At 32.7% G+C, this 23,975-nt stretch overlaps 1 protein-coding gene across 1 annotated transcript in view; it reads right to left on the minus strand.

The window, feature by feature from the left end:
• The window catches only part of LOC127702605 (BTB/POZ domain-containing protein 2-like), a 203,541-nt gene that overhangs the window by 178,524 nt on the left and 1,042 nt on the right, over positions 1–23,975 (minus strand). The gene's annotated exons all lie outside the window — the stretch shown is intronic.

Consider the following 23,975-nt stretch of genomic DNA (forward strand, 5'->3'; position numbering starts at 1 on the left):
TGCATTCACTATTTTTTATTTCAAATGGGGGTCAAATTGGCACTATTTGGGGGCCGGAACATGGGTGGGGTCATTTTTCGACTATTGATTCGCTACTGGTAGAACCTTCAAGTTTTGTGTAATACAAGAGACCGATGTCCAGGTGTCCATTCCACATTTTTTATTTCAGCCCGGGGTCATCTTGGCATTATTTTAGGGGGTCAATTTTCATGGAACATTCTAGAACAATAGTCATGTGATTAGTCATGTGATAGTGTTGAATTATTCCTATGTACTTTTTATGTTATATAATGATAGATTATTATAGGTAGCACCATATGTAGCTGTAATTCGACTTTGGAATTTTTAAAATGGCCGCCGTTACCATGGAAACTGCAAAAATGTGAAATTTTTTTAAAATGCTTCAAATTTAATGAAATTTTACAGAGATGTTAACGAGTGTACGTAGATTTGGAATTTGACTTTGGAATTTCCAAAATGGCCGCCGTTGCCATGGAAACAACAAAAATGCGAAAAATCTAGATTTGGTCCAATCTTTATGAAACTTGACAGTTATGTGACCTGTCATGTGTAGATGTGCCATCCGACTTCGGAATTTTCAAAATGGCTGCCGTTACCATGGAAACTGTAAAAATGTAAAAAAATTCAAAATGCTAAATCTTTCATTATAAGACCCAAGTGAATGAAACTTTATTTAAGTGTTACCTGATATGCCTAGATGTGCATGCAATATTAAGAATTCCAAAATAGCCGCCATTCTCATGGAAACAGGGCGAAAATTTTGAAAATTTCTGTCGTTACCATGGAAACATAAAAAATTTCAAAAATTTCATAATGCTCCAAACTTTCTGAAAATTTACAGTAATGGTAACTGTCATGTATAGATAAGACTTTTGACTTTGGAATTTCCAAAATGGTCACTGTTGCCGTGGAAACAGCAAAAATGTGAAAATTTCAAAATGCTCCAAATGTTCTGAAAATTTACAGAAAGATGTATTGCCATGCATATATGTGCATTCACTGTTTAAATTTTTTGAAATGGCTGCCACTTAGTGGCAATGGGGGGAAGGGTGACATCCGCTATTGCTTGCAATGGCAAATCTAGTTTTTATTATTTTTCTTCCACACTTTTTGTCCGCGCTAGTTCTCAGAATTGAACGGACCAATGTTGATGGAACTCAACTATAATGAGGACCCCCATCTGAAGTTGTGCACCTTGGTATGGAATGGTAAAAGATGGCCGCCGTTTCCATGGAAACAGCAAAAATGCGAAAAAAATCAAAGTGTTCCAAACTGGAAGAAACTCCACAGGAATGTTAACTGGCATGTGATGATTTGCAGTTTGACTTTGTAATTTTCAAAATGGCTGCCGTTACCATGGAAACAGCTAAAATATTAAAAATTTTAACTCTTTCATTATAAGAACCAACTGGATGAAACTTTATGAAAATGTTACCCAGTATGCTAAGATGTCAAGACAATATTTGGATAGTCCAAAATGGCCGCCGTTGTCATGGAAACTTGAGGCAAGTTTTACATTGACCCTATAGGAAAATGCATAAAATCAGCATTTTCTTAAAGAGTATTTCACCAAAGTCAATGAAACTGTATTGATATATAACATGACATGTGGTAATGAGATGTCTGTTTCTAGAATTTTGGAATTATCCACTGTAACCATGGAGACAGCAAAAATGTCCAAAATTTCCAAAAATATCAAAATGCTGCAAACTGGATGAAACTTTACAGAAATGGTAACTGGCATGGGCAGAGTTGCATTTTGAAGTTGGAATTTTCAAAATGGCCGCCGTAACCATGGAAACAGCAAAAATGTCCAAAATTTCAAAATGCTCCAAACTTAAGGAAACTTTACAAAAATGATAATTTGCATATGTAGATGCACTCTTTGACTTTGAAATTTTCTAAATGGATGGCCAATCGGGGAAGGGTGCCATCCGCTATTGCTTGCAATGGCAAATCTAGTTCTTTATAAAAAAAAATCCACTTTTTTTGTCCAGACGTTTTCTCGGAATTGTATGGACCAATCTTAATGGAACTATACCAGAATGTTAACCACCATGTGCAGATGTGCAAATAAGGGTTGGCATATCCAAGATGGCTGCCGTTCTCATGAAAACAGCAGAAATGTCCAAAAAATCAATATGCTTCAAAGTTAATGAAACTTCACACAAATATTGACTGGCATATGCAGATGTCCCATTTGTCTTTGGAATTTCCAAAATGGCTGCCGTTACCATGGAAACAGCAAAAAATGTAAAAAAAATCAAAATGCTCCAAACTCAATGAAACTTTACAATAATGTTAATTGGCATGTGTAAATATCCTCTTTGACTTTGGAATTTTCAAAATGGCTGCCGTTACCCTGGCAATGGGGGAAGGGTGCCATCCGTTATTGCTAGCAATTGCAAATCTAGTTATTATTATGTCAACCGATTGACAATGTCGGGTGACATATTGCTTTCCTCCGTTTCTTTTTATTATTATTATTATTATTATTATTATTATTATTCCACCTTTTTTGTCCGGCAGTTTTCTCAGAGTCAATGGAACCAATCTAAATGATTGTTGACTATAACAAGGAACACCAACTTTAGAGTTACAGTGCAACTTTGGAACTTAAAGATGGCTGCCGTTACCATGGAAACCGAAAAAAGGTGAAAAAATAAACTTTTAGGGTTTGGTGAATTATTTGGGTATGCTTTAACTTAAAATCATCAAATTTTGATACAATGTAGTTGTACACTATATACAGGTTTTGGATAATTTTGACAATGATTGGAACTACTATGTTGCCATGGAAACTGCAGCTAAAATTTCAAAATGCTTCAAACTTGATGAAACTTCACAGTAATGATGAGCAGCATTTGTAGATGTGGCATTTGGCGTTGGAATTTCCAAAATGGCTGCCGTTGCCATGGAAACAATGCAAAAAAGGTCAAAATGCTCTAAAAACCATTCTAAAAACCTTTAAGTAGCATTTCCTCTCTAAATATGGTAGGTCAAACCCAGTGAAACTTTAATGGTATGTTCCCTCTCATGTTCCAATGAAGTACCTGTCATTAAAATTTTAGAATTGGTCACAATTACCATGGAAACAGCAAAAATGTCAAAAAAATTTAAAATCCTCCAAAGTTATTGAAACGTATTATGTATGTTGACTGGCAGGTGTAAATGAGACTTTTGACTTTGGAATTTCCAAAATGGCCGCCATTGCCATGGAAACAGCAAATATGTGTAAAATTTCATAATGCTCCAAATGTTCTGAAAATTTACAGAAAGATGTATAGCCAAGCATATATGTGCATTCACTGTTTGAAATTTTTGAAATGGCTGCCACTTAGTGGTAATGGGGTAAGGCTGACATCCGCTATTGCTTGCAATAGCAATTCTAGTTATTATGGCACCCTCAACGGAGTTGGGGTGACATATTGTTATTCTACGTTTCTTTTTCTTTATTATTTTTCTTCCACTTTTTTGTCCATCCCTGTCATCTGAATATGTTCAAATAACTTGTAAATGGTCGAGATCCCCACCCCTTAACCATATATATTCCTATTCGTCATGTTGCAAAGATTTGAATGATATATAGGGTCAGTCCCCAGGGGGTTCCCCCACCCCCAATGGTCTAATATCTTGTAAATGGTCAAGATCCCCATCCCTTAACCATATATATTCTGGATTGCCATGCCAAGATGATTTAAATGATACACAGAGTAAGACTTAAGGTGTCATCCCCACCCCCTGTCATCTCAATATGTTCAAATAACTTGTAAATGGTCGAGATCCCCAACCCTAAACCTTATATATTCTTATTCGTCATATCATGAAGATTTGAATGATATATAGGGTCAGTCCCTAGGGATCACCCCCACCCCCTGCCATTTGAGAAAGTTCGATTATCTTGTAAGTTGTCGAGATCCCCATCCCTAAACCATACATATTCTTGTTTGTCATGATACAGTCTATCAAATGAAATAAAGGATTAGTCCCCAGGGGTCACCCCCACTCCCTGCCATTTGAGAAAGTTCTAATATCTTGTAAATGGTCGAGATCCCCACCCCTTAACCATATATATTCCTGTTCGTCATTTTGCAAAGATTTGAATAATATATAGGGTCAGTCCCCCAGGGGGTTCCCCCACCCCCAAATGAGCTAATATCTTGTAAATGGTCAAGATCCCCACCCCTTCACCATATATATTCTGGATTGGCATGCCAAGATGATTTGAATGATACACAGCGTAAGACCCAAGGTGTCATCCCCACCCCCTGTCATCTGAATATGTTCAAATAACTTGTAAATGGTCGAGATCCCCACCCCTTAACCATATATATTCCTGTTCGTCATGTTGCAAAGATTTGAATGATATAAAGGGTCAGTCCCCAGGGTGTTCCCCAACCCCTAATGGTTTAATATCTTGTAAATGATCAAGATCCCCACCCCTTAACCATATATATTCTGGATTGGCATTCCAAGATGATTTGAATGATACACAGGGCAAGACCCAAGGTGTCATCCCCACCCCCTGTCATCTCAATATGTTCAAATAACTTGTAAATGGTCGAGATCCCCACCCCTAAACCATATACATTCTGGTTAGTCATGATACAGCACATCAAATGAAATAAAGTATTAGTCCCCAGGGGTCACCCCCACCCCCTGCCATTTGAGAAAGTTTTAATATCTTGTAAATGGTCGAGATCCCCACCCCTAAACCATATATATTCTTGTTAGTCATGATACAGCACATCAAATGAAGTCAAGTATTAGTCCCAGGAGTCACCCCCACCCCCTTCCATTTGAGAAAGTTTTAATATCTTGTAAAGGTTGAGATCCCCTCCCCTAAACCATATATATTCCTGTTCGTCGTGTCACAAAGATTCGAATGATATATAGGGTAAGTCCCCAGGGGTCCCCCCACCCCCAATGATCTAATATCTTGTAAATGGTCGAGATCCCTACCCCTAAACCATATATATTCCTATTCATCATGTCTAGAAGATTTGCGTAATATACAGGGTTAGTACTCAGGGATCACCCCCCCCCCCCCCCCCTGCCATTTGAGAAAGTTCTAATATCTTGTAAATGGTTGAGATCCCCACCCCTAAACCATATATATTCCTGTTCGTCATGTCACAAAGATTCGAAAGATATATAGGGTCAGTCCCCAGGGGTCCCCCACCCCAAATGATTTAATATCTTGTAAATGGTCGAGATCCCCACCCCTAAAACATATATATTCTGGTTTGTCATGCCAATATGATTTGATGGATATACAGGGTCAGTCCCCAGGCATCACTAATGCATATAACTTTACTGGACCAAACCAATTTTCACTGGACTTTGCCCAATGTCAGTCGACCCTGGGAATGACGAATTGTGGGAGCTTCGTTTGGGAGACTTCGTAACAGCATCCTGTTACAATCATTTCTTGTTATTTCTAAAAAAAATTAAAATCACATTAAAATTGTTATTTTTGTTTTTATTATGTTTTGTGTGCCTGCAAAAGAAATTTCCTACACACCGACAAAATTTATAGCAAATGTTTTTCCTATAAAATAAGTTCTGGCCCATCCACTATACATATTAAAAAAAGATCTCGCCCATCCAAATATTTACACAAAAAAGTGCTTGCCCCACCCCATTTTGCACCGGCCCATCCATCTGATAATTATTGAACGGTCCCTAAAGAGAATAAAGAAATACTTGAATCACAAAGCGAGAAAACTGTTTTATAATGCTTACGTTTTACCTCATTTAGATTATTGTTGGTCAATATGGGGGAACTGCAACAACTTTCTATTAGATAGTTTACTAAAACTGGAAAAAAGGGCAGCATGAATAATTTTAGACGAACATGATTACAGCAACCCTTCTAGTGAATTATTTCACGAATGTGACATTGTGCCGATTACAAAAAGAATACATTATCATAAATCATTACTAATGTATAAGGCAAAAAATGGTTAAGCTCCAGAATATTTGTCGCGTCTTATTTTATCAGCTTCTGCAAACCAAAAATACAATACGAGATTTTCGTCTTCTGATAATTTTATAATTCCAAAACCAAATACAGAGTTGTATAAGATTAGTTTCTCGTACAGTGGACCAAAAGTTTGGAATGCTCTTCCTTATACAATCAAAAAATCAAACACAGTATTAGAATTTAAACATAACTACAAATTTTTATTTTTTATTAATTGTTCATCGAATTTAAATTGCATTGCATTTTTATTTATCATTATTATTGAATTTGTATTGTTTAATTTTTAATGTGATTATTATTGTATTAAGAGAGCCTTATTGAAAAATGATGTAATCCAAATGAGTTAATCTCTCTAAATAAAGATATTATTATTATTATTATTATTATTATTATTAAACATTTAAATGTATGTGATTTAAGCGCGGTGAATATCACTTTTCTTCAGGTGAATATGCTCTCTCGGTTATTCAAAATCAAATTGATAGAGAAAAACTATTAAAATAATACCAAGGATTTATATAGTAAGAGTACTATATAAATCCTTGATACATGTAATACAATATAGGAAAATGTTTATTATATAATATATGTGCATTGGCCTGCTCACGTATTGCTACCTTATGATATAATTCGAAAACGTTTTGTTATATCGTTATTATTCAGTCTAGTTTTTATGTACCCATTAAAACTGTCCTCTGGAATTTGTGCGGAAGTTGACTGTTTTGTTCTATCACAAAAGAAGTAATGTGGATATTGGGAACCAAATTGCGGAAATACAATTTGAAATTTGAGACAAAGACAAAGAATATCAGCAAATGAACGAAGAAAATTGTTTGTTTCTAACTTGGTAAGAATAATTAAACTCCTAAGATGAAACATTTGTATTCTTTATATTTTTTCAATCAAAATCGGAACCAATAAACCAGCTTCCATGTATTCCGTACTCCTATAACAAAATTATATTTAAATGGACCTGTGTACGTTGTTTTATAGATGGAGGACGATATTTAGGTCCTTTCTTAAGAAAAGTTTTGACCTCACGGTCTTCGACGATGTTGAGGTCTCCTGTAATGACATGACCATAGGGAACATATCTAAAACTAGATGTTTCACAGTCTCAAGTGGAAGGAGCATTATTTTCTATATTGACGTCTGCTGTAACTGACGTATAATTAAAAATCAAACTTCTGCTGGTTTTTTTTATAAGAATACGAAATAATAGGTTGTTCTGTATTATCAAAATATGGATATTTCGGTGAAAACATCCCAAAAATTGATAGTTGTTTACATATCTTTGACCATATAATAAAGCCAATTTTAACATATGGCTCAGAAATTTGGGGAACTTGTACTTTTAATTTTTCAAAATGTCAAACAAACAGCTCCTTTGAAATTGAGAAAAAATTTAGTAAGTTTGATTGCGAGAACTTAAGTTTAAAGTTCTACAAATACATTCTCGGGGTAAATAAAAAGTCATGTAATTTAGCTGTTATGGGAGAGTTAGGTCGTACTCCATTGCATATTGAAATCATTTGTTCTATTCTTAAATTTTTACAAAGAATTAATGGTTTAGAAAAGGATCATTTGTTAAAACAAGCCCTATTCACAAGAATTGACACTCACAAATGTAACAAGTAATCCTGTATTAGCATGCTAACACAAAAGTCGCCAAAACGGCCCCCAACCATTGTTCTGCTGTTTCCATTGTAACGGCAGCCCTTTTGAAATTTCAAAGTCGGATAGCACATCTACACATGACAGGTCACATTACTTACAAGTTTCATAAAAATTGGACCAATTTTCAAATTTAGGCATTCGTGTTTCCATGGTTACGGCGGCCATTTTGGAAATTCCAAAGTCAAATGCCACATCTACATAAGACAGTCAACATTTGTGTAAAGTTTCATTAAGTTTGAAAGATTTTGAATTTTTTGACATTTTCGCAGTTTCCATGGTAACGGTAGCCATTTTGAAAATTCCAAAGTCGGATGGCACATCTACACATGACAGGTCACATTACTGTCAAGTTTCATAAAGATTGGATCAAATCTAGATTTTTCGCATTTGTGTTGTTTCCATGGCAACGGCGGCCATTTTTGAAATTCCAAAGTCAAATTCCAAATCTAGATTTACTAGTTAACATCTCTGTAAAATTTCATTAAATTTGAAGCATTTAAAAAAAAAATCACATTTTTGCAGTTTCCATGGTAACGGCGGCCATTTTAAAAATTCCAAAGTCGAATTACAGCTACATATGGTGCTACCTGTAATAATCTATCATTATATAACATATAAAGTACATAGGAATAATTCAACACTATCACATGACTATCACATGACTATTGTTCTAGAATGTTCCATGAAAATTCACCCCCTAAAATAATGCCAAGATGACCCTGGGCTGAAATAAAAAATGTGGAATGGACACCTGGACATCGGTCTCTTGTATTACACAAAACTTGAAGGTTCTACCAGTAGCGAATCAATAGTTGAAAAATGACCACACCCATGTTCCGGCCCCCAAATAGTGCCAAGTTGACTCCGTTTTGGCGACTTAATAATAATAAGAAACGGGACAAAAACATAAAGTCTCCAAAACTCCGTTTTGGCGACTTAATAAGTCATCTTGGTATTCTAATATTGTATATATTTTAAGATGTATTGATGTTGATATGGAAAGTTTTGACATTGAAAAGTTTAAAAATATTTTGATTAGTAGATATAGGATTTACTGGAAAAATACTATAGAAGATAATGCAAATGTTAAAAAAGGAAAATTGCGTACTTATTTTAAATTTAAAAACATCTTCAAAAGGGAAGCATATGTATGTCAAGTTAATAAATTTCAGTATCGAAAAAGCTTAACTCAATTTAGAATCAGTGCTCATCAGTTAGCTATTGAGAAAGGTAAAAGATTTTGTGGGCAGTGTAAAAATATGCAGGTTGAAGACGAGTTTCATTTTTTAATGGAATGCACTGCATATGAAAAGGAACGGAATTTTATTCTTAATGAAGCATGCATTCAATGTAAAAACTTCCCTTTTATTTCAAAGTATGAACAATTTATTTGGTTAATGTCATTTGAGTCTGTGGAAAACGTTAATATGTCAGTGTCAAGATTTATAAGTACTTGTTTTGAAATAAGAGAAAAAATGCATTCCAGTAACTAACTAAATATACATGTAGTAGTGATGTTACAGTAGTTTATTTATTTTTATGTATTAGAGAGGGTTAATATTCTATTTTATTTATTTTCAAACACCATCTGGTATGGAGTATAGTTATTTAATCATTTATTTTTAAGGTAATATATCTTAAAAATTACTGTATAATTAATACTATATATATGTGTATATGCTCGGAAACGGGCCCTTTAATTGGATTCAATAAATATTCTTATTCTTATTCTTCTTATGGAGGTATTTGACTATGGATGGTAGAGTCATTGAATATACTAGATAAGTTAATAAAATCAATACCTCTATTTATATATTTTAATTTAAGAAAATGCCGTTTATGATTTTCAGGTTTATCGATACTAGGAAACAGCCTGTGATGACAAAAGGCTATAATAATACGGGTGTAAGAGACATATAGAGACTATATGATATACATGTATCAGTGACCGCTGTGGATAGTAAACTTGAAATTTATAGTAAGTAGCAAAGACAAGTTATTTGCAGTATATTTATGTTCGTACAATACAAAAAAAAACGCGAAAATGATTGAAATGAATAAAAAACAAAAACATAACGGATTTTGGAAACAAGAGGCTCTCAAGAGCCTGAATCGCTCACCTGTATTTCAGAGGAGAAGATTTTTAAATGTTAGCAAACTTGATGAACAAATTGTGTAAAATTGTCTTTAAAGGGCAATAACTCCTTAAGGGGTCAATTGACAATTTTGGTCATATTAACTTTTTTGTAGATCTTACTTTGCTGAACATTATTGCTGCTTACAGTTTATATATATCTATAAAAATATTCAAAATAATAACAAAAAACTGCAAAATTTTGTTAAAACTACCAATTCGGTGGCAGCAACCCAACAATGGGTTGCTCGATTCGTCTGAAAATTTCAGGGCCGATAGATCTTGGCCAAGTAAACAATTTTACCCCTGTCACATTTGCTCTAAAAGATTTAGTTTTTGAGATATAAGCCAAAAACTGCATTTGACCCTTATGTTCTATTTTTAGCCATGGCGGCCATGTTTGTCAATGGATCAAAACTTCGGATGAAATTTATAAACAAGATACCCTAAGGAACATTTAGTTAAAGTTTGAAGGTAATTGGCCCAGTAGTTTCAGAGGAGAAGATTCTTAAATGTTAGCAAACTTGATGAACAAATTGTGTAAAATTGTCTTTAAAGGGCAATAAATCCTTAAGGGGTCAATTGACAATTATGGTCATATTAACTTTTTTGTAGATCTTACTTTGCTGAACATTATTGCTGCTTACAGTTTATATATATCTATAATAATACTCAAAATAATAACAAAAAACTGCAAAATTTTGTTAAAACTACCAATTCGGTGGCAGCAACCCAACAATGGGTTGTTCGATTCGTCTGAAAATTTCAGAGCTGTTAGATCTTGACCAATTGAACAATTTTACCCCATATCAGATTTGCTGTAAAAGGTTTAGTTTTTGAGATATAAGCCAAAAACTGCATTTGACCCTTATGTTCTAATTTTAGCCATGGTGGCCATGTTTGTCGATGGATCAAAATTTCGGATACAATTTATAAACTAGATATCCTAATGAACATTTAGTTAAAGTTTGAAGGTATTTGGCCCAGTAGTTTCAGAGGAGAAGATTTTTGAAATAGTTTACGACGACAGACGACGACAGACGACGACGGATGCCAAGTGATGGCATAAGCTCACATGGGGCCTTTCGGGCCCCGGTGAGCTAAAAAGGGGGAGGTTAAAAAAATTGTCCTGTTCCCAAGTACCTATGGATTTTATCACATCGTAGACGACTTGTCCTGACAATTATGTCAGCATGTCGACATAATTATCTCGGCAAGTCAACTTAATTATCTCGCCAACTCGACTTCACGACGGCAGAAATAAGCCTTCATAGGTATAATTTCCAGGGCGCATTACATTTGACTAACATTAGACTAACGTATCGGATTTCTTGCAAATATTTAAGGGAACAAATAAGTGTAATATACCAATGTTTACCTGTAAAATGAATGCGCGCAAATGTTATCAAAAGCTGGTTGCATATGTAATGTACCGGATTGCCAATTTGACAACTATCCACCAGAGTTTAAATTACGTGGCTATTAGCAACTAGAGGTCACCGAACGGCCTTCAACAATGAGAAAATCCATAATGTATAAAACTATAAAACTGGCTTCGACATACAAAATGTGAAACAATTCAAACGAGAAAAACAATGGCCTGATTTATGACAAAACAATAAAGATAAAGCAAATATGACAGACTTTCATTGGAAAACAGTTATTATCCCCAAATTGCATCGATTGTAAGCTTGATTTTACTTCTTTTAGTTGCTCTTACATTTACTACACCAAGTACCAGAATGTCCTACCACAGAGTAGGTAACCTGTCGAAAAATTATACACTCCCGAGTCAAAAGTTATTTAAAAATTATCAGATTTAAAAAAAAAAGGGGAGTGCTATAAAAAATGGGCCTGTCCCAAAGTACCTACGTAAAACATAAAGATTTTCGTTTGCCGAAGATTTAATAACTTTTGAAACTCGTGCGCACGACAATTTAAAATTGGTCGGTATGCCTTTCAAAAACTGGTGCGCACGACTTTCAAAATGGTGCACACGACTTTTAAACTCATGCCCACGACATTCAAAAACGGTGCACACGACTTTAAAAATGGTACACATTCGTATAGAGTCAATCAAACTTTGTCTAAAAGCCGAGCGCACTAGTTTGAAAGTCGTGCTTACCAGTTTTTGAAAGTCATGTGCGCCAGTTAGAGTCTTACGCACGAGTTTTCAAGTCCTGCGCACTAGTTTTAAAGTAGTGTGCACAATTTGTCTAACTGGTGCGCACCAGATTAAATCTCCGGCAAACGAAAAAAACTATATTTACATGGGAATATTACGTGCATGATATCAGACAATTCATCATGTACATAGTAAAAAAATAGGACTTCAGTACTTTAAAGTCATATGAAAGTATTTCTTGTAATTATAATGTTATCGAAATTATTGAACAAATACATGTATATATATACTTAACTTAGTCCTGTATGCACGTTTTTTACATTTATTACGAATTTATAACGTATTATCGACAAATAATAATTCATTCAGTAATTGTTTATCGCAAGCTAAATTAGTTTCGAGTCTGTTGCCGAAGTTTACTAAAAAGTGACATTGATAAACAATCAACGTGAAAAATAAGTGAATTGATAGAACCATGATATATTCTTTTTTATTTTCCATATGTTCCTATTTGTAAATTAAACGTTTCCTTAACAATTGTTAAACGATTTGGTGTATTTAAGAATCAGTTATTACTATTTATCTTCCAGTGCGTTTGTTTACATTCTTTCATCACAGTTTTTTCTTGCACTAGTGCTGTGCGATTTTGTTAATATAAAGGATTTTCTTTTTACATGAAAGTTCACGTGCACTAGTTTTATAGTAAAACTTACCCATTCAAGTATATAAAACATATTATTTTTTTTTAATTTGTAGTTTGTATGACTTTATATCATGGCATGTGAAGCTTGGTGGATTTATTGTGATCTTTCAAAATCTAGCAAAACAAAAATAAGAATCCCCTTTGGATTAATTTATTAAATCTATTTACATTCTTGCACATTTATTTTTCTCCTTTTTCAGTTCTCGGTACTATGAATGACCTTGTTAACATACATACAAGTGATACATGTACCCAACATAATATAGATAGTGTCACTCATAGATCATAACATAGCTAATACACTTTCTTAACCACAATACAAATCACAAACAAAACCTCATTCGAAACATTGGTACACTAATAAGTGTTTCTCGGCCAGAAAAAAATATTATAAAGCTAGGAAACGTTAAGATGTATTTAAAAATGTCGCAACTCGCAAAAAATTACTGGAGACATGCAAAGCACACAAGGAAGTAACAAATCAAGCATTAAGAACTATCACTTTGATCTCGAACAGAAACGGAGTAATATATCACGAAACAAAGAAAAGAGTTTTGGTAAATTTTGAATAAATTTGTGACAAATAAAGATGGCAAGTACGATATTTCTTTAGATACTATGTATAATTATTTTAAATCCATGAATACAAATAATGTACATGATGAAGTTGATTTTGATATTGATTTAAATATTTTTTTTAAATTGTTAAACTCTCCAATTACAGTAAACGAAATCAAATGTGCTGTTCAAAAACTTAAGGACAATAAATTGCTGGGTACGATAATGTTTTGAATGAGTATATTAGTACATTTGAAACAAGTTTTATTGGATACATGTTCATTAATTATAAATAACCAATTTGTTAATTTTCAAATATTTGACTTCTAAATTGAATCGAATGCATGCCAAACAATTGATTAGTTTTTATTTTTAAGAGGTACAACAATAAAACTTGTGCACACTACATATGTTTCACATAAACTGTATGAATGTAGCCATAGCCAATTCAGCGGATAAAGGGGTTAATTTCCCAGACGCTTCAATTATATTTCCTAGATATTTATATTTGTTTATTATTTTCTAGTTTAACACCTTTTAAGTAAAAATTATATTTAAAACATTTAATACTCTTCTACTGAAAGACCCATTATATTTCAGTCACCTGCCATGTTTTACATTAAGTGTTCAATTTATCCATTGAGTTCTGCAGACTCTTATGAGTTTCAGATAATAAACAGAATGTCATCTACAAACCTTTTTTCCAGAGTTATTGATTTACAGTGTTCCTCAAATATTTTATGATAATAGATCATTTATGTAAATGTATATATTTAATAAGTTTGGATTCGTATGTTTCACAACTCTTTCAATAAACTTTAAAACACATTCTGACAAATTAATTCTCCGTTGATTTTACTACAGCTTCAGAACTTGTATACAATTTTTTTTTTATCAAATTATAGAATTTCCTTAAGTTCAAGGTGATCCAAGATATTATATCAACAGATTCGAGTATGGTAAACAATTAGATAAACACCATAAGAAGGAGCAAAAAGGAAAATAAACAATATGTAAAGAAAAATCGTCAACTTTCTTTTGTCGTAAATTTTAGTATAACTTGTGAAAAAGAGATATCAAATTAAAAAAGGACAACTATTACTATTAATATTATATTCCTTTAAAGCAAGTTATCTGGATAGATTTCTGCAGTATGAATAGAGAATACTTGCTTCTTTAATGAAATACAATGCCAAATTTTCTGTATCTCTTCGAAGTTTTTCCCTTGAGTTCTTTTTTTAGCCACAGACGACGGAAATTAAAGACTGACAAAAACTCATCTGGCCCGAGATAAACTTAAAATGACACATGTTATAACTTCTATTTCAAGAAAGAATTAACATCAATTTTATTAATTTTATCATTGAAACAAAGAGGTAGGGTCAATTTTCCCTGTATTATTTTCACTCACAGGGTCAAAATCTGAAAGTTGTCAAATTAGCTGCTCACCTGAAGGAACATGTGCTATTGTCATAACTTTTCGTCCGTCGTCGTCGCCTGTCGTCATCGTCGTAAACTTTTTTTTAAAGATCTTCTCTAAAACTACATACTGCATTTGTTTGCAACTGTCCTAAGTCAGGAACCTGATGTTCAGTAGTTGTCGTTTGTTAATGTGGTGCATAGGTGTTTCTCGTTTCTTGTATTTTATATAGATTAGACCGTTGTTTTCCTGTTTGAATGGTTTTACACTTAGTCATTTTTGGGGCCCTTTATAGCTTGATGTTCGGTGTGAGCCAAGGCTCCGTGTTGAAGGCCGTACTTTGACATATAATGGTTTATTTTTACTAATTGTGACTTGGATGGAAGGTTGTCTCATTGGCACTCATACCACATCTTCTTATATCTAATAACCAATTTCAACCAAAGTCTGGGTGAATGATCCTTATGGTTTTTAGTATAAAGTTTGTGTTTTGTATTCCGGTCAGTCACAAACATGACCGCAATGGCTAAAAATAGAACATAGGGATAACATATCAAAAACTAAAGCAGTTAGAGAAAAATTGACATGAGTAAAATGGTCAGCAGGTCAAGATCTATTTGCTAGGAAATTTTCCGACAAATCGGAAAACCCAATATGGAGTTACTGCCCCTCAAATAATATTTTGTATGAAATATTTCAGGTTTTGTTTATTATCTTGAAAAATTCCAAAGATAAAGAGAAATTTTAAACCGCAATATTTTCTAGCATACTAAGATCTACCTATAAGTATAATCTGAAGTCATTAATTGATCCCTTATAAGAGTTATTGGCCTTGAAAGGCTATTTTTTTTTAATTTTTTATTTTTTTCTCAGAATCTACAAATCGCAAAGATGTTCAGCAAAGTAAGACCTACAAATAAGTCATATTGACCGAAATTGTCAATGAAACCAATGGAGTTTTACCCTTGAAGGACAATTTCATTCTTTTCATTTTTTGCAGAAACTTAGGTTGAGAGAAACAGTTATTTCAAACAGCAAAAATGTTCAGCAAAGTAAGACATACATATAAAACAACATGACCTACATCTCTGAGTGGCCATTCGTGTAATTGGCGATATTAACATGCCGTATAAAACTTTCAACGCGTTAAAACATATTTTTAACGCGTTGGTTTTCACTTTTAACGCGTTGATTTTGAATACTAACGCGTTTTGTAATTCATACGGTATGAACAATCAACGCGTTAGTTTACTCATGGAAGTATTATATTGACAGGAATAACAACAACGCCAGTTCAAAGGTTTCATCTGCGTTACCGCCTATCTTCCGATTACTCGTTAATTGGTTCAAGATATGGAATGGTAATTGATTCTCGGCATGTGATCGATCAAATCACTGACACTTTCGGTCATTTTCGTGTTCACGGAAATATACGAATAGACCGGTTGATGTCGGATATACTTACGAAGTAACCCGAATAGCTATATATACTTCACTCGTTACATTCCGCTGCTGTACGCTGCCGAATAGAGTCACTCTTTCAATGTTGATTTTAGTCCATTTTTCCTATTTATGTCTTTTTTTCGATCTTGATAGTTTAAGCCGAGTTATCACATATGAAATTTGGGAAAAAAGGTGGATCATTTTCAATTTTAATATTTAAAGATAGTTAAGATAAAATTAAGAATAGAAATGGGGAATATGTCAAAGAGACAACAACCCGACCAAAGAGCAGACAACAGCCGAAGGCCACCAATGTGTCTTCAACGCAGCGAGAAAAAATCCATTCATGAAAGTTAAAGGGGCACTAGCTGTCAAATTCATGTTCACTGATTTGACTCAAATTCTCATATTAGATTTATAACAATGTAAAACATTTATCCAAATTATAAAAAGTGTAAAATAAACAATTTACAGGGCATGGGCTCGATAATATGTAGCTTCGTTTCGTGTGTAGTTTAGTCTAGGCGCCATCTAATTAACTATCGAGATGACCCCAAAAACAACCGACGGTCACATAACACGATATAAACATAAACATAAATATAAATAGATATATGAACCTCGTGCAAATGGATTTTTCTATGTCTGTTTGATTACAAGTTTAAGGTTTAAAAAATAAGTTAATTTTCGATTTTACCTGTATAAGAATGATATTTTGTGGATCGAATCAGTCAATCAAATGATTTAATACTTTTGTTTCACTTTCAATGTTGACATTCTTTTCTTTTAATAACCTAACACGCATCAATCATGCATAATCCATCTCTAGCTAAGGGATTAAATTGAAGTTCACATGAATACGGATTCAATGAGGTCGAATTATTCACTTGCAAGTGAATAATTCATCATCGATGTTTCTTAGCTTATTTTGACAAAATTGAACCATACTGGCTGCTAAAAGCGAATTATTATTTCATTATTTCACTTTCATTAATGATTGAACAAAAAAAATCAGAATTTAATTTTTTTTTTTATGGATCTCGTAGCTAGTACCCCTTTAAGAAGATAATTGTACAAAAATATGTTTGATTTCTTTTTTTTAAATAAAAATATTCAAAGTCTTTCGTGTAAACTACTCAATTAAAATATTAACAATTTTCAGAAACGTTTCTATTCTTTAATTTGTAGATAAACTAATTCATATAAAATAAATTTGCGTTTAGAAAGATAGACGGTCAAGCTCATTTTGCTTGGATGTTTTTCTTTTTGTTTTAACGTGTTAATTAATGCTAGTATTCAATTGTTATCAAACACTTATTTTTAAAAAAGATGTAAATTTCACATGCTTTACGACTTTATTATCCCGATTTTAATTGTCCAGTTTCAATAACGTAATTAATGACATTTATTACATATATAAATCTAGAATACTTGAAAGTAAATACCCTTTTATAAATCTCGATAAACTTGGCACATTTATACAGTAAAATATTTTATGTCTACATATATGTCTACATTATTTTTAAAACATTATGTTAAACCTGATCGCTTCATCGTTATTACCTGTTTTATTCTAGATCCGCTTTCACACGGAAAATACTTTAAGAACAGTTTAAAACAAAAAGTAAAAACCAAAAACATGCAAAAATAAATACAATTTTCCATGTTTAACTGTTGTAGTTTAAACAATTCTCGTCCGTTTTTCAAGTTTTTGGCGTGCACGCATATATAATTGGTTGTTTTTTAGCCTGGCATCCCGGCCCGATCTAGCTGTACTGACAAGATTAGTCAGGACCCCAGGCTAGTTGTTTTTGTAGTCTTTCGGAATACCGGAAATGCTCTGTCTTTTCGGAATACATCTGTTCTTTTCTATGGTCACCTGCGTAATAGGTAATTAGTTGATCTAATGAATATGTATTAACATTTTACAGTTGCTATAGAGATAAGTGTTAATCGATGCTGATTGATATCCTACATCAGTAGTTAATTAATTAAATTAGAGTCGCATATGTTTAATTTTCGGAAATACAAGCTGTGTTCACATTGGAGATTAAGTGACCGCCAATGGATAGGGCGATTTTCAAATTTTAAAACTGAGCCATTTAAGCGTTTTTAAAAAAGAGCAAATTCTGTTTAACAGCAATTAAGATTCTACGTCCAGGAAAGATGCGATCAAACAAGGAGTTTCTAAAATTGTTCCTATTTTAATCAAAATCGCAAAAATGGAATTATTATTAGAAGTCCATTACCGTTTAATTGGTAAAATATTGGAACAAAATATCCTTTATCGTTATCAAAATACAAATCAAAATAAATAGAAAATGAATTAAAGAAAAACAAAACGTGACTGGACCTTAGAATCGTTGAGATGTGTAAAAATTTTAACAGTATCTGGTGATCTTGTGCAATTACAAAAGCTTCAGATATTGAAGTCATGATTCACGAGTAATGGCTTTAATCAAAGTGAGTGACCACAGGAAAAATAGGCAAACTGATTTATTTTTGTCTCAATGATGATCTGTCTACCAAAATGCACGCCCCATAGCGAGTATTGTTTGGTCGATGGGTATTTCCTCTCATTTTTCCTACTTTGTCCTTATTATTACTATATTTTATGGGAAGATAAAACTATCTATGAAGTTCAAGACTGGCAAAACACATCTTACTGGCATTTAGATATTTTAGTCCACTTTAAAAAGGTTTGGCTCATTCCCAGAGAGTTAATACGAAATAAAATTTTGTTTTTTCAAGTCCACATAACTAGCATCTATCTTTATGCTACAGTGAATTTGTTTCAGGGATTACCAGTATGTAGAATCCCTGCTTTTTTTTTAGGAATTATGTATTATCACTAAAACCATTAGTGAATATATACAAGGAGGTTTATAATATAACCTCCTTGATATATATAATCCATGGAATTGACCAGTGATTTTATATAATCACTTAAAAATTTAATGATTATTATACAAATTCCCTGATATGATGGTAGGGATTATGAATTATACAAGGATCCTTGTTAGAATAAAATTATGTGAGACACAGTTGTAAACATTGGGGAAAAACCAAAGCTACCACTCTAGCATTAAAAAATGTCCTATATGGTAACGTTTACAGTAGAGGCAAAGGTTGGCATAACAATATTCTATTAGTCTGATCATGGAAGTATTATATCGAATTTTTAGATTGTTTCAGCTGTAGTCTTTAATTATTGAACGGAAACAGGTGTCGTTATTCATGTAGCGATTCGCAATTAGCCACGGGAGTTTCCGTGTTAATTTACATTGGTAGGTAGATAAGACCTTCGATAACAGATCACGTGATAAGATCAGTTTCTGTAAACTACACAGGCGAAGGCGGCATCGCAGATACCCCACAAAGAAGTTAACGTACTTGAAAAACTGAGTCGGAACCTTTTATTTTCCTAAAGAAATCAGTGGGATGCGAATGTGCTAATTTTTCGTTTGAGTTCCTGTCAATATAATACTTCCATGGTCTGATGAAATAATATCATTCCTAAACACAGATGATCTTAAAGACATTTCTAACAAAAGGTTTCAAGATAACGTTGAAGATATTGAGATAAATAATACAATCATTCCCATTGATAGGAATAACTGTTACAGTACATTCGTTGTTAGCCAAAAACCAGGGCAAAGTGTATTACATGGACTGGACTGGACTGGAGTGAACTATAGACTGGACTGGACTCTCGCATGTTTATTTTTTTAATAACATGCATTTATTTTTTATTTGTTTATTTGTTATCTTTTTGTTTATTACGACTGTACTTAATGCTTTTTCATTCAATAATAGAATTTCGATTTATAATCTTGTCTGTCAAAAGAATTTGTATTAATTGATGACATTCGACTTAAATTCCCGAACAGATGTCTTATATCTACTAAGTTACAGATTGGTATGTCAGCATCAATTTTATTGTATAAAGCAGATAGAAGGACAGGTAAATTATCCTGTATTGCTATGTGTATAACATATATTATCACCTTATTCTATTTAATTTCCGAAATTTTATATTGTGTACTTTGTTTTACATAAAAATAAAAATAGTTTTATTCCAACTAAAGGGCCCATGGTGTGAAAAGTATGTTTTTTTTTATAATTGAGAGACACAAATAATTTTGTCGAGCATATACTGTATAATTATGGATATAATCAACTTATTTTATGATCTTAAGCCACTTCCAGACTAGAGTCACAAGGGTTTATTCCTTGAATGCAAACATCCTTTGATCTACCGACAATTTACCTGTAAAATAATGTTGGCGTTCGAGGAATAGGTGCAAGTACATATCAAAACAAAAGTGCATGCTTATCAAAACAATCATACTTATTAAACAGATAGGTAAATTACAAGTACCTAAATCTAATTCATGTTTGTCAAGTTGTTGAAAATCATTTTTTGCTGTTACTGCTTGAACAAATATGGATTCTCTTAAAATGAAACTTTGAAAAGTTTTGCATCACAAAGTCAACATGTGCATATTGTCAGGAATTCCATTTGCTCAAATTCTACAATAGCCTCTTTGGTCTTTGAAGTTTTTTTCCATTATTTCTATAGTTGCGAGTGCTGTAATATCCTCCCATATTACTTGATGGAATTTCTTGAAACTTTGTATCACGTGTTAGATTACTGTGTTTTTATTTTGTTCAGTTTGTTCCGGATATTTTTTTTTTTTTGTGGTAATATTACTACACCCTTTATTTTTTTATTGTAAGTGATTCATAAAATAATAATGTTTATGTGTTTATTATGTTCGCAACTCATCGGAATTCTTGTTTCCCTATTTTATGGATTTTCTTGAAACTTTGTAAAGTTTCCAGCTTGGAAGTTATCAAATTTACTTAATTAGTTCTGATGATTTTTAAAGTTTAATTACTTGTTCAATTGAAATTTTCATATAGTTCATATTAAAAAAACTCTGCTATCCTTTTTATACGACCGCAAAAATTAAAAATTTTTGGTCGTATATTGGTATGACGTTGGCGTCGTCGTCGTCGTCGTCGTCGTCGTCGTTGTCGTCGTCGTCCGGCGTCGTCCGAAGACACATTGGTTTTCGCACTCTAACTTTAGTTTAAGTGAATGGATCTCTATGAAATTTTACCATAAGGTTCAATACCACAAAAGGAAGGTTGGGATTGATTTTGGGGGTTATGGTACCAACAGTTAAGGAATTAGGGGCCAAAAAGAGGCCAAAAATAAGCATTTTTGTAACTTCCAGACAATAACTTGTGTGTAAGTGTATGGATCTCTCTGACATTGTACCACAAGGTTCCATATCACAAAGGGAAGGCTGTAATTGATTTTGGGGGTAATTGCCTCAAAATTTTAGGAATTAGGGGCCAAAAAAGGGGCAAAAAACAAGCATTTTTCTAGTTTCATGACATAACTTGTGTGTAAGTGTTTGGATATTTCTGAAATTGTACTACAAGGTTCCATATCACAAAGGGAAAGCTGGAATTCAGTTTGGGGGTAATTGCCCGAAATGTTTAGGAATTGGGGGCCAAAAAGGGGCCGAAAATAATCATTTTTCTAGTTTCCAGACAATAACTTGTGTTCAAGTGTATGGATCTCTCTGAAATTGTACTGAAAGGTACCATACCACAAAGGGAAGGCTGGGATTGAGTTTGGGGGTGATGAATCATAAGGGGGTTCAAAAAATTTGGGGGGGGGGGGTTTCTTTTTTTTTTCTTTTTTTCCTTTTTTTTTTCTTTTAAAATTTTCCATTTTAAGTTGGTTATTTCTGATTTATATTTTAAAGCAAATAAAAATGATATGGTAGGAGATACACATCAAACAGGATGTGTAAATTATTATATAATAAGTATTGTGCAATAGCAAGAAATTTTTAATTGCACAGTATTGCACAATAGCAAGAAATCTTCAATTGCACAGTATTGCGCAATAGCAAGAAATCTTCAATTGTACAGTATTGCGCAATAGCAAGAAATATTCAATTGCACAGTATTGTGCAAAAGAAGATACTTCGTATAAATTGCTTATTTCTTGATCAATTTCAATGGGGTTTTATTCTTGAATTCTAGGGGTTCTTTAATATGCTGAATCTAACCGTGTATTAAGTTTTTGGATTTTGGGCCCCGTTTTTAAATTGGTCCACATTGAGGTCCAAAGGGTCCAAAATTTAACTTTGTTTGATTTCATCAAAAATTGAATTATTGGGGTTCTTTGATATGCCGAATCTAACCGTGTATTTAGATTCTTAATTTTTGGTTCCGTTTTCAAATTGGTCTACATTAAGGTCCAAAGGGTCCAAAATTAAACTTAGTTTGATTTTAACAAAAATTGAATTTTTAGGGTTCTTTGATATGCTGAATCTAAACATGTATTTAGATTTTTGATTATGGGCCCAGTTTTCAAGTTGGTCCAAATCGGGGTCCAAAATTAAACTTTGTTTGATTTCAACAAAAATTGAATATATGGGGTTCTTTGATATGCTGAATCTAACCATGTATTTAGATTTTTGATTTTTGGGCCCCGTTATCAACTTTGTCCACATTGAGGTCAAAAGGGTCCAAAATTAAACTTTGTTTGATTTCATCAAAAATTGAATTCTTGGGGTTCTTTGATATGCTAAATCTAACCATGTATTTAGTTTTTGGATATTGGACCATAATAGGTGAATGTCCAATTTAAAATTTTTTGTGTCAGAAACCTATGCTGTGTCAAATATTTAATCACAATCCAAATTCAGAGCTGTATCAAGCTTGAATGTTGTGTCCATACTTGCCCCAACTGTTCAGGGTTCGACCTCTGCGGTCGTATCAAGCTGCGCCCTGCGGAGCATTTTATTTTAGTTTGATATAATTGTATTTAACTAAAATGTCTTATGTTAATAAATATTTCCATTCTCAAAAAGTAATAAAAATGTTTTCATTTTCTTTATTTCTTTAAAATTCATAATAATTTTAACCCTAATATCTACTTTTTTTTTTATCAAAAAGTGATAAAATGTTGCAATTTTATCAAGTTCACTAATTATTTTTAACAGTTAAATACTTATAAAAACACCTATTGTTATTATATATACATCCATTGAAATATTTTTGTTGGCATTCAAGGAATAGGTAACATATAAAATGTTGGCATTCAAGGAAGACACCGTCACAAGCACTTGTGTAAAAGCATTAATGAAACAGATTATATAAAAAATTATCACGCAAATATTCTTAGTGGGTTACATATAAACATATCTGTACTGTATTGATAGTTTTCCGAGTTCAAAACATAATATATAAGTTCCAATAACCGGCCTTCAATACTTCTAGGTTTTCTTTAATAAAAAGCCAATTGAACTTAGCACTTCTAAATTATCTGAATATGTATGCAAACACAATTGAAAGAAAATGCTATGATCAGAAAAACAGTACCTCCTTAGGTCAGCCTGTGACAATCAAAATTAAAAAACAAACAAAAGCTTAATGAAACATGATACAGGAAATCATGAAAAACCTCTGAAACTGAATGTCATTCTAATGATTTATAATAGACAATACACAGCATTGTCTTAATGAAAGATTAAATTGCTTCTAAAACAACACTTAACTTCTACAGTTTAGTTTAATCAAAGATTTTTTTGTATAACTTATGTTTTTCATTGTGCATGGGATTAAAATATAAACGTGTGCCAAAACTAAACTCTCAATGTAATATTGACACAGTTAAAAGAATAAAGAAGTTAGACATATTTAAAAAAGTTATAGCTTTTAAACTTTAACTTTAAAATTCATGTCTCTCATCATGGGCCCTTAAATGGAATAAAAATATTTTTATTTTTACTTTTATGTGAAACAAAGTTCACAATAATAAATTTCAGAAAAAAAATGGAATAAGGTGATAAATGTAATATACACATATCAATACACAAT

This window comes from Mytilus californianus, unplaced genomic scaffold (assembly GCF_021869535.1).
Source record: "Mytilus californianus isolate M0D057914Y unplaced genomic scaffold, xbMytCali1.0.p SCAF_1, whole genome shotgun sequence".
Lineage (NCBI taxonomy): Eukaryota > Metazoa > Mollusca > Bivalvia > Mytilida > Mytilidae > Mytilus > Mytilus californianus.